The sequence below is a fragment of the Megascapheus bottae genome, chromosome 4 (assembly GCF_031878675.1).
Source record: "Megascapheus bottae isolate mThoBot1 chromosome 4, mThoBot2.hap1, whole genome shotgun sequence".
Classification (NCBI taxonomy): Eukaryota; Metazoa; Chordata; class Mammalia; order Rodentia; family Geomyidae; genus Megascapheus; species Megascapheus bottae.
In genome coordinates this window covers 11338719-11350647 of record NC_143512.1, presented here as the reverse complement: position 1 = coordinate 11350647, position 11929 = coordinate 11338719, and positions in this window count along the sequence as shown.

Genomic DNA, 11929 nt, shown 5'->3' with positions numbered 1-11929 from the left:
TTACTTGCAAAGGCCCTTTGAGTCTCCTGCCTCATTTTGTGTTGTAATTTTGTAGGATCCTCCCCTCCCCTCTCCCTCTCCCACTTTTTCATTCATGGCTATACTGCTTGAGCTACATGTCCACTTCCAGCTTTTTGCTGGTTAATTGGACATAAGAATCATTTGTCACATTTGTTTGCCTGAGTTGACTTTGAACCTGGATCTTTACATCTCAGACTTGTGAATAGCTAGGGTTATAACCATGAGCCACCAGCACCAGGCTTTTGTTTTCTTTTTCTCTTTCTTTCTTTCTTTCTTTCTTTCTTTCTTTCTTTCTTTCTTTCTTTCTCTCTTTCTTCTTTCTGTCTCTCTCTCTCTCTCTCTCATTGTAATGTATGAGGGGTTATAGTTATATTTGCCAGATAGTAGGTACTTTCACACATTGATACCCCTTCAGGCTTTTGTTTTCTTAAAGAGGGCCTCTCAGATTATGCAAGCACTACCCCACATAGAATGTAGATTTTCTTTGCATATACATCCCTCCCTGTTTTTGCAAATAGCAACTGCTGGTAATTTTAGGGAGACATTCCTCCATGACCTCAAGTATATGATTCCTTTTGTTGAACCTCTGTTATTCTTCCCCCCATCTTTATGGAGTTGCTTCTCCCTTGCGTGCGCGCCCTCTCTCTCTCTCTCTCTCTCTCTCTCTCTCTCTCTCTCTCTCTCTCTCTCTCTCTCTCTCTCTCTCTCTCTCTCTCGCTCTCTCTCTCTCTCGCTCTCTCTCTCGCTCTCTCTCTCGCTCTCTCTCTCGCTCTCTCGCTCTCTCTCTTTCTCTTCTTTTTTTGTTGTTATTTTGTGGGGAAGTCTCAATATAGTGTTTTAACTGGCCTTGGACTACTAGGCTCAAGTGATTCTCCTATTTTGGCCTCTTGAGTAGCTGGGATTATAAACCTGAACAACTGCTATCTGAGGTTGTTACTTTGCCTTTTGTTCTTGTTGTTTGTGATGCTGAAAGTAATTTTTTTCGCAAGGCCACATCCCCTACTTCTATCAGGGAGTTGTTTATTGGCTCCCTATCTTTAGGCTAGTTGGAGCTTTAAGTTCTTAGCTCTTTCAGAACTAGAAGACAGAGTTCTCTCCCTCCCCACCCCCCAGGGCAGCATTTCAAAGGGAGGGCTTCACAATTCTAGAGATATTTCTAGGAGATAGCGGATTTACATTTCAAAGGGTCAGGGAAAGGATTTATAATTGCAAGCTTCCCAAGCTTTCTAAACTCAGCCTGAGTAGGCTCACATAATCCTTTACTTGAGAGACACAGAACAGAGGGTGGTTTGAGCTTAAGAATTTCAGGCCAGCTTTTTTTCTTGTTCCTTCCTCCCTCTTAGGCCAGCTTTTGAACACATCAAAAACCTTGAGACTCTGATTCCTTAAAAAAAAAAAAAAAAAAAAAGTAAGTGCTTTGGGCTAGGGAAAGTCGGACTTATCATCTGGTCTTGGTTGAAATAAACTTTGAGCAGTGTGGCACTTTCTCGGGCAGACATTTTAAAGGGTCAGTAGAAGTCATAGTAGGAGTCAAGAGTTTGATTAAGTATCAACACAGCCGGTGGGGCTGGATGATGGTAGTGTAGTGGACAGAGCCATTTGTGCCAGGAAGTTGCAAACAATGGGTGCCTGTGGTTGATGCCTGTAATCCTAGCAATCAGGAGGTGTCTCAGGTGGTAGAGCAGTAGCTTTGAACAAAAAAGCTCAGGGACAGGCCAGGACTTTGCCTAGTGGTTAAAGTGCTTGCCTGGCATGCACGAAGACCCGGGTTCGATTCCTCGGTACCACATACATAGCAAAAAGCCGGAAGTGGTGCTGCGGCTCAAGTGGTAGAGCTCTAGCCTTGAGAAAGCCCAAGGACAGTGCTCAGGCCCTGAGCTCAAACCCAGGACTGGCAAAAAAAAAAAAAAAAAGCTCAGGGACAGTGCCCTGGTCCTGAATTCAAGCTCTAAGACTGGTGTGCATAAACACACACACACACACCACACACACGCACAAACACACACAGATGACATCTCTAAGATGCTTTCTAGGTAGGTCTCACAGGAAATATTTGTGTCTCATCACAGCATCTTCTATATTTTTATTTACTGATTTATTGGCTCATCGTTTTTCTTCTATCCTTTTAAAAACCCAAGTACCATCAGAGCAGAAACCAAGTTTGTCTTCTTCACTGTATTAGCCCCAGCTTCTAGAACAGGAGATATTTCTGACAGAATTGTCAGGATGATATTTATGTGTGTGGAGTACTTGTGTGCTTCTCTGCGAAGTATTCTAAAGCCTTGACAAAAGAAGTCCCTAACTTTCTATTCTAGTTTATACTTTGTGACAAATTGTTAATTCCTGATTCCCGTTCATGAAGAAATTTGGGACATATGAAGACACATTTATTAAGCTCTCATTGTGTTATAGGCACTCTCCAAACTGACAAGGAATTGATACTGCGGCTTAAGGTATAGTTCGATGATAGACTGCGTGCTTAACATTTGAGAGGCCCCAGGTTTCATCCCAGTATCTGAAAATAACAAAACAAAACAAATAAAAATCCACTATTGTAACTGAATCCTCACAGCAATCTTTGAAGGTAGTGTTGATTACATGCAGTCACACACACACTCACACATACATTAATTCATCTTACAAAGTGGCTTTATGGATGTTTGGTGGTGGTGTTGTTCATGAGATTTAAACTCAGAGCCTGGGTACTGGTTTTAGTTTGGTTTTTTGTTTTGTTTTGCTCAAGGCTAGTGTGCCTTGAGCCACAGCTCTACTTCTTACGTTCTTGTGGTTAATTGGAGATAAGAGTCTCATGGACTTTCCTGCCTGGGCTAGCTTCAAACCAAGATCCTCAGATCCCAGCCTCCTGAGCAGCTAAGATTACTGATGTAAGCCACCAGTACCTGGCTCTGGCTTTACGTTTTTACTTTTAAAAAATTATCCCTAATCATTGTATAAACAAAATGAAATAAACAAATCCAAGCAATAGGGAAATTAAGGGAGAAAATCCAGAAATCTCACTCCCAGAGAAAAATCAGGATTGACATTTTAGTAGGTGTCTTCTAAATATTTCTTTACAGATAAATGCATGTTTAAATATATAAGTGAATCATTGTTGTGGACATAAGCTATCCTAGTTACTTATCCCAACAACCCTATGAAATAGGTATCATTATCTTCATTTAATGGGGTCTAGAATAATTGATAGGCCCCCTACACATAACTAACAAGTGGCAAATGAATCTAGTTGTTTTTTTCCCTGAACTGACTACCACAGTTCTCTGATAGATTAGATTAGAATTTGACAGGGTAAAGGTCTTGGGGATTTATTTATTTGCTCACAGGACTTGAACTCTGGGCCTGGGTGCTGTCCCTGAGCTTTTCAGCTCAAGGTTAGCACTCTGTACCACTTGAGCCACTGCACTACTTACCTCTTGGAGAATTTTTAAAGATAGATATGTACAGATAGCCTACTGTCAAGGTATCTTGGAAATAGGAAAACACTCTGGCCCTGTGAGCTCAGCAGCCATAGTGAATAATCTCAGTATGAATAAAATAAAGCATTATTCTGGGAAACACCATTAGTGTGAAGTCTGGTTAAAGCCACGCTGCTTGGATGGCTCCAGGATGGCATCCTTTGGCTTCCTCACGTGACTGAGCTTCTGGAACTCTCAGTGTTCACTCCTTTTACTCACTGCAAGTTGATCCTCATTTTGGTGCATTGAAAGTGATTCTGTTCATGCCATATCCTGCCCCTTCCCTTGTTTTTGCTTGGGAGTTACATTCCCCAGATACTGTGGATCAGGCTGAATTATCTTTGGAAGCTTCAAGGGTTTGAGAGAAAAATGACCTGCATCTCCTGCCTCCCTTATTGTAAGTAAATCTTTAAAAGATGTATATGTGTGTGTGTGTGTTTTTTTTTTAATATAATGAGTAGGGTACAATTAAATAAATCTTGCTATATTCATGTGTTGGAAATCCATGGTAATGAATAAATGGCAACATGAAGAATGTATTATTTAATGAAAAGAAAGCAAGCAAGATGCAAAACATATTGTAGAGTAAATATCCTTTTTCCCTTTTGGGTAATTTTTTGTTGTTGTTGTTGGTCACGGGGCTTGAGCTCAAGGCTTCAAACTGCAATCCTTAGATCTCAGCCTCCTGAGTAACTAGGAAGACAAGTGTGAACCACCCGTGCGCTGCCCTTTGGTAAATTATTTTAAAAAGAATGTATAAAGGACAAAATCATGACTGCTTACTCTTCCTTGGCTTTGTTTTCTATTTAGAACGGGGGCAACACTTCACTGTATACAATAGACTAAGTGTTCCAGTGAGCCAAAATGAACAGGTTGAGTTTATAGACAGAGAAAGGCTAATGAAAGAAACAGAGACCACCTAGTGAGTTGGTCATTTCAGACTTACTTTCCTTCAGAGTTCTGTTCTGGGGGTGGAACACTAGAGAAATAACTGACTCATTACCATTGGATTACTTTAGATAACCTTCTTTGTAGAAGGAACTTCCTCATCATGCTGTTTTAAACTAGCCCCTGTGGGAAATTAAGCCCTCATTTCTCTGGGTTCTTGGGTGGTTTAGGTAAACAGCAGTTTTGGTTTAGTGAGGTCGAACTTAAACATGATGACTCCATTTTGGTTTTCCTTCTGATATGTATGGATCCAGTACAGGAGCCTTGTTCAAAACCATGGCCTTCTGAAATTTCTACTTGAGAATACATGTGTTTTTTCTCGATGAAGAATCCATTGCTAATTAATAAATGTTACCAGAGAAAGGGCAGAAATAGAAGCTGTCAGTTGTCATTTTATACTTACATACTAAAGTATGTTATTTATATGTTAATTCATATAATATATAACTATTATCTAATATTGATAAGAACAAGCAGAGTAATAATGTGAGCCATTAAGTGTTTTCTACCAGTTGAACTACAGCTCTACTTCCAGCTTTTTGGTGATTTATTGGAGATAAGAATCTCATGAACCTTCCTGCTTAGGCTAGCTTTTAACTACAGTCCTTAGATCTCAGCCTCCTGAGTAATTAGGATTAAGGTGTAAGTCACAAATGTCCATCTAGGTTTGTACATATTAAGCCACTAAGATATACCTTTGGCTCTATCTATCTATCTTTTTTTTTTCCTTTGGGTAATGAGGTTTCTACTTGGTAGGTAGGTAGACTCTACTTGAGTCTCTTTACCAGTCATTTTTGTGTTGGTTATTTTGAGCTGAGGTCTTGTTTTATCCCTGGGGCTGACCTGAACCATGGACTCCTGTTGTGTTCCTCTGAGTAGCTTAGAAGACAGAAGCACACTACTCTGTCCAGCTATTGGTTGAGATGGGGTCTGGTGATTTTGTTTTTCTTGGCCAGGGCTAGCCTTGAACCATAAAATCTTCCACCTCCCAAGTAACTGGGATTATAAGCCTTCAGGTACCATGCTCAGCTAAATTTAATTTTATATTTTTAGACAGATCTTCTTTCTCCCTGGACAGTCTAGCAGTCGTTTCACCTTACAAACTTTAGGTGTTAGAAGAAACGCACAAGTTGGCACTATAAACAGGATTCTATGTGACAGCAAGGATCTGAGCAATAATATAGTTTGGAGGATACATCTCTTTTCTTAACTGGAAGAAACCAGGAACGAGTAGCAAATGTTGCCATGAATTTCACGGGCTCTGGCTGTGTTAAGAAAAACCCAAAGGCCATCTTGGGCTTAGCTGGAATGATGAACCCCAGCTACCATGGGGGTATTTGTGGGAAGTGGAGTCAGTGGATTTCCCTGGCTTGGAGAGCAAACATAGTGTGGGTGGTGACACGCTCTTGCCAGTCGTTTATAGCCTCTCCCATTGCAGTGTGCCATCCCATCATACTGTTCCCCATAGTGTTTCAACATCTCAGGGGGAGAAGCAAAGTCTAATGGAAATAGGAGAGAACAGGAAACCTAACAGTGCGTGAAATTAGCAATGAACGCTGAAAAACTGAACACAGTTCTGTTCTGGGAGAGGATGGAAATCACAATCATTTTATCAGAATAGAAGCTAAAAGAGAAAAATGAGCGGCAGCTTAATAAAAGCACTCTCTTTCAAGTGGTGATCTTACCACCTGCCACCCATAATGGTCTCAGAATTGGATGGAATCACCTAGAGGGGTAGGAGACACACCTCTCATTCTTTTGATAAACAATTCATTATGTGCCAACCACATTATCACAAACAAACAACATATGCTCTTTTTTTCATATATATATATATATATGTATATATATATATACATATATATGTTTTTGGTTTTTTGCCAGTCCTGGGCTTGAGCTTAGGGCCTGAGCACTGTCCTTGTACCTTCTCAAAGCTAGTGCTCTACCACTTGGGCCTCAGCACCAATTCCAGCTTTTGCCTGTGTATGTGGTACCAAGGAATCAAACCCGGGTCTTCATGCATGCTAGGCAAGCACTCTACCACTAGGCCAAATTCCCACCCCAACATATACTCTTTTAAAAAAATGTTACTGGGGCTTAACTCAGGACCATGAGCTCTCATTTAGTTTTTATGCTTAAGGCTCCCATTCTGTCACTTGAGCTACACCTCTACTTGGGGTTTTTTGATGGTTTCTTTTTCTTCCTAGGCAAATTAACTCCATTCGCCACAGTCCCCCTATGGCAGCTGGGGTTCTTCAGTCCTCACATTTCAGCTTCCTTTGTAGCTAGATTACTGGCATGAGCCACTAGCACGTAGCAACATCTGATCTTTGCTCTCAAGCACTTAAAGGCTGATGAAAGAGTCAGGCTCAATAAAATCTGTGTCTGGGGGCCGGGAGTTTGGCCTAGTGGTTAAAGTGCTTGCCTAGCATGCATGAAGACCCGGGTTCGATTCCTCGGTACCACATACATAGAAAAAAGCCAGAAGTGGTGCTGAGGCTCAAGTGGTAGAGCTCTAGCCTTGAGAAAGTCCAAGGACAGTGCTCAGGCCCTGAGCTCAAGCCCAGGACTGGCAAAAAATAAAATAAAATAAAATAAAATAAAATCTGTGTCTGAGTCCAGCACCAATGACTTATCCCTTCTCAAGTCATCATTGGGTGAAGTGGCATATGGCCATCATCCTGGCTATGTGGAAGACTGAGATCAAGAGGTTCACGGGTCTGGGTTAGCCCAAGAAGGAAGCCAATGGACTCCACCTCAAAGAACAAGCTGAATGTGATGGCATGTGCTTTATTTACTTTCAGGGGGGGAGACCAGGACTTGAACTTGGCACCTGATGCTTTGTTTATTGGCTGGCGCTCTACCAACTGAGCTATGTCTCCAATCTTAGCATGAGAGTCTTGTTTTTTTTGTTGTTGTTGTTTGTTTTTTTGCCAGTCCTGGGCTTGAGCTCAGGGCCTGAGCACTGTCCTTGGACTTTCTCAAGGCTAGAGCTCTACCACTTGAGCCTCAGCACCACTTCCAGCTTTTTTTTTTTTTTATGTATGTGGTACCAAGGAATCGAACCCTGGTCTTTGTGCATGCTAGGCAAGCACTTTAACCACTACGCCAAACTCCCGGCCCTCAGCATGAGAGTTTTATTCCAGCAATGATAGGAAGCCTAAAATAAGTTGACGTAGTCCAGGGATGAACAGGGAAGTGAAACTTTATATCAAAAATAACCATTGCTGGGCTGGGAGTTTGGCCTAATGTTAGAGTAGTTGCCTAGCATGCACAAAGACCTGGGTTCAATTCCTTGGTACCACCTACATATAAAAAGCTGGAAGTGGTGCTGTGGCTAAAGTGGTAGAGCTCTAACCTTGAGAAAGCCCAAGGACAGTACTCAGGCCCTGAGTACAAGCCCAAGGACTGGCAAAAAACAAACAAACAAACAACATCATCAAACATGGTAAAAATGGCTGAAAAAGTAACTCAGTGGTAGAGTACTTCATTAGCAAGTGGGAGGCCCTGAGTTCAAACTCCAGCACGGGGTGGGGGGAGGGAGATGAAAAGAGAAAACCACGGAATTGGTTTTATTTTTTTTACCAATTCCAGACAACTGATCCTGTTGAGACAGTGTTGAGGATGATTTTTTGTTATATCTGACTCAGGGCGTGGGCACTGTCCTTGGACACTTTTTGCTCAAGGCCAGTGCTCTTCCACTTGAGCTGCAGTACTACTTCTGGCTTTTTTCTGCGTATATGTGGTACCAAGGAATCGAACCCAGGGCTTCATGCATGTTAGGCGAGTGTTGGGGGCCGAGTAACGCCATGTCTAATAACTTTCTGCTGAGACAAGGCAAGGCGCAAGAGGCAGGGAGCAAGACTTGATTAGCATTGGTTACAAATGTGTTATTGTTTATCACTCTCTGCTGGGACCTAGAGTGAGGGTATATTAGCTGGAGGGACTGCCTCAGGAGGGGGGGGATTATTGGAGAAAGAGATTTTCCTGCCTTGATGAAGCTGCATGGTGTCTGTTCGTGCTCCAGAGAAGGAAGGCCAGAGGTGGTGGGCCCTCTCCTCTCGCGGCTTGGACTGGTCGGGGTGTGTTTTTCCTCATCCCTCCTACTAGTCGAGAGGGACCAGGGACGAAGGACCCCGACAGGGGAGCATTCTAACACTAGGCTATGCTCCTGATCCCTTGTTATTTCTATATGAGCTACACACCAGGCTATTTTTTAAAAGATTATAAAGGCTGGGTGGGTAGCTCAGCAGTGTGAGCTAGGCCTTGGGTTAGATCCTGGCACAGCCCATCTACTCAAATATTCTATAAAAAGAGTATGTTAGCCTTTTCAAAATAATATCTTTTAAGAGCACACTTGTTCTCAGGAACAGAAAATATCCCAAAAGAGATCCCTGATTTATGGCCAGAACCAAGGGTGGATATAGGCATATCTTTATGCTGAGTGTGTGTGTGTGCGCATGCTAGTTCAAGGGCTTGAATTCAGAGTCTGAGAGATGTCTCCACATCTCCACTTCTAGCTTTTGAGTGGATGATTAGAAATAGGAGTTTCCCAGACTTTCCTGACTTGGTTGTCTTTGAATGTCGATCCTCAGATCTCAACCTCCTGATTAGTTAGGATTACAGGCATAAGCCACTAATGCACAGCAATATCTTTTTATATCTAGACAAGGTCTGTTTGCCTTCAAACTATACTTTGTATGTGGACAGAGAGGGAAGGCTTTTATTTTGTTTAGGAGATGAGAATGTCCATGCTAAGTCTATGCTCAGCCCCTGACCTCAGGCCTAGCCTTGAAAGTGGAGTTTAAAACAGAGAAAACTGCTTGTAGAATAAGAATGAAATATCCATTGAACTCAGGAATACAGGAGTAAAATAAGAGAACTGAACCTCTAACATGACAAGGTTTAACTGGCAGAGGCACTGCAAGGTCTTGGTAAGAACAGACAACCCTCCAGTGTAACAGACCACAGACTTTTCCCACAGCTGAACCAAGTTCTAGTCCTAGCTCCTCAGTTCTGTGGTTTGCTTTAAATCCCCATTAGCTCTCATGAGCTCAGTTTAGGGCTGAGTTCTGGATTGCTTCTAATCTCAGTACACCAGGAGTGATCCACAGAAGGCCCCGGCTAGGGAGAGTCCCCAGGTTTGATGGGTGGAAAATCAATGTCACAAGAGATAGCACTAGTGACATTACCCACTCACTATGATTCTCCCCCCAACCCCCACATTGTTGGATATGGAACCCAGGGCCTTGTACATACTGGGCTCTATAAGTAGCTCTATAACTGAGCCACACACCCAGCCCACTCACTAACATTTTGAAAAGGAAGAAAATACCCGAGTAATTGTATATGAGCTAAAAGACTGGATTGGAATCTCAGGCCTTTCTCTTTGAAGTCATTCTGCTTTAAAGAGACAGGTTCTTTCTTTCTTTCGTCCTTTTCTTTTCTTTTTTCTTTCTTTCTTTTGCCAAAACTCCTAAGAAAGGTCCTTCCTGACTGGAAAGAAATATTTTTCTCTTCAGCTAAAGAAGGAATTCTCTTGCCCAGGCAAAAAGAAGGTCCACTTTTGAGTGTGGAAATAAGAGCTACACATTCCCTGGGCACACTGGGAAAGCTGTGTTTTGGAAGGAAGAAGAGAGCATCACTTTTAGGTTACAAATTTCTTCTGGGAGTGCTAATGATGAATAGATATGTTCTCAGACATCTGCAAAGAATTCCAAAGGTAATCAAGTGTCTAGCAGGTTCTGGAGAACAGGACTGTTGTTAAGGGCCAGGGAGCCTCTGCTTGTTCTGAGTCACAGTGTCTGAAATCACCAGCCTGAGGCAGAGTGAGCATGAAGCTTTTTGCTTTGTTTTGATTTGATTTGTTTTTTTTTTTATCATAATTTGGTTGGAACAGCACACCAGAGAAGGGCACAATCCTCCAATTATAAAACGCTAGCTCATACTCTTGCAGAGCCCAGAAGGCCATGGCAATGCATACTAACCTTTAGCTACCTCCTAGTTGTATGATTATGGACATGTGGGTTAGTCTGTCTGAACTTAGTTTTCTTATCTACAAAATGGAAGCTCAAACCCAATTATTTGTCTCTCTCCCTCCTCCTCCTCCTCCTCCTCTTCTTCTTCTCCTTCCTCCTCCTCCTCCTTCTCCTCTTCCTCCTCCTCCTCCTCTTCCTCCTCCTCCTCCTCTTCTTCTCCTTCTCCTTCTCCTTCTTCTTCTTCTTCTTCTTCCTCTCACTATATAGCACAGGCTAGTCTTAAGAGATCTTGAGTTTCTTAAATTTTAAAATTTAGGTGTGCTCTATCATTTTGCTCAAATAAATAGGTTTTTTGTTTTGTTTTGTTTTGGCAGTCCTGAACTCAGGGCTGGAGCACTGTCCTTGGGCTTTCTCAGAGCTAGCACTCTACCACTTCTGGCCTTTTCTATGTATGTGGTACGAAGGAATGGAACCTGGGTCTTCGTGCATGCTAGGCAAGCACTCTACCACTAGGCCAAACCCATGGTCCCAAATAAATATTATTATTATTTTTTTTTGGCCAGTCCTGGGCTTGAGCTCAGGGCCTGAGCACTGTCCTTGGACTTTCTCAAGGCTAGAGCTCTACCACTTGAGCCACAGCACCACTTCCAGCTTTTTTCTATATATGTGGTACCAAGGAATCGAACCCGGGTCTTTGTGCATGATAGGCAAGCACTTTAACCTCTAGGCCAAACTCTTGCCCCCCAAATAAATATTTTTAAAATTACATTTAAGCCTAATCTCTCTCTTTCTCCCTCTCTCTCTCTCTCTCTCTCTCTCTCTCTCCCCCCCCCGTTTCTGTCTCTCTGTCTCTGTCTGTCCGTCTGTCTCTCATACACACACACACACACACACACACATTCTCTTTCATAATCCCTGTTTTTCCAGTCATAGGATAAGATAGAAATAACTTTACCTTTTAGGTTATTATGAGTGGTTAAAAAAAAAAAGTTACCATGTGTATGCAAATTACCGTGCAGAGTCCCTGGTATAAAGTTATGTTCTATTTTTCATAGCACTTTTTCTAGGTCATTGAACATTAAAAATGTGCCTTAAAGCTTTCAGTAGAGGAACTTCGGGGGCAGTGGGACCCTGGATGGCCTGTGAACTGTTACCTTGACCTCACGTATTTATGAGGTTATGATGGCCTCCTGAACAAAGGAGAGGTGGCCAGCGGTGTTTGGTATTCCAAAAACCAAGAACAGAGCCCCCATTCGGCCACTAGGCAGGTGACTATGACACCATGTGATGATGACTCTAATGTTTGTGACATGGTTTGTTATAACCAGCTCTAAAAAGACCTTCCAAGGTACTATCTCACTTTGTACCATCACCTATGTTAGTCAGCTTACGTTGCTGTAACCAATATCTAAACTATCTCATAAGGAGAAAACATGTATTGTGGCTCACAGTTTTTGAGGTTTTCAGTTCATTTTCAATTGGTTCTGTAGCTTTTAGGCCTGCAGAACA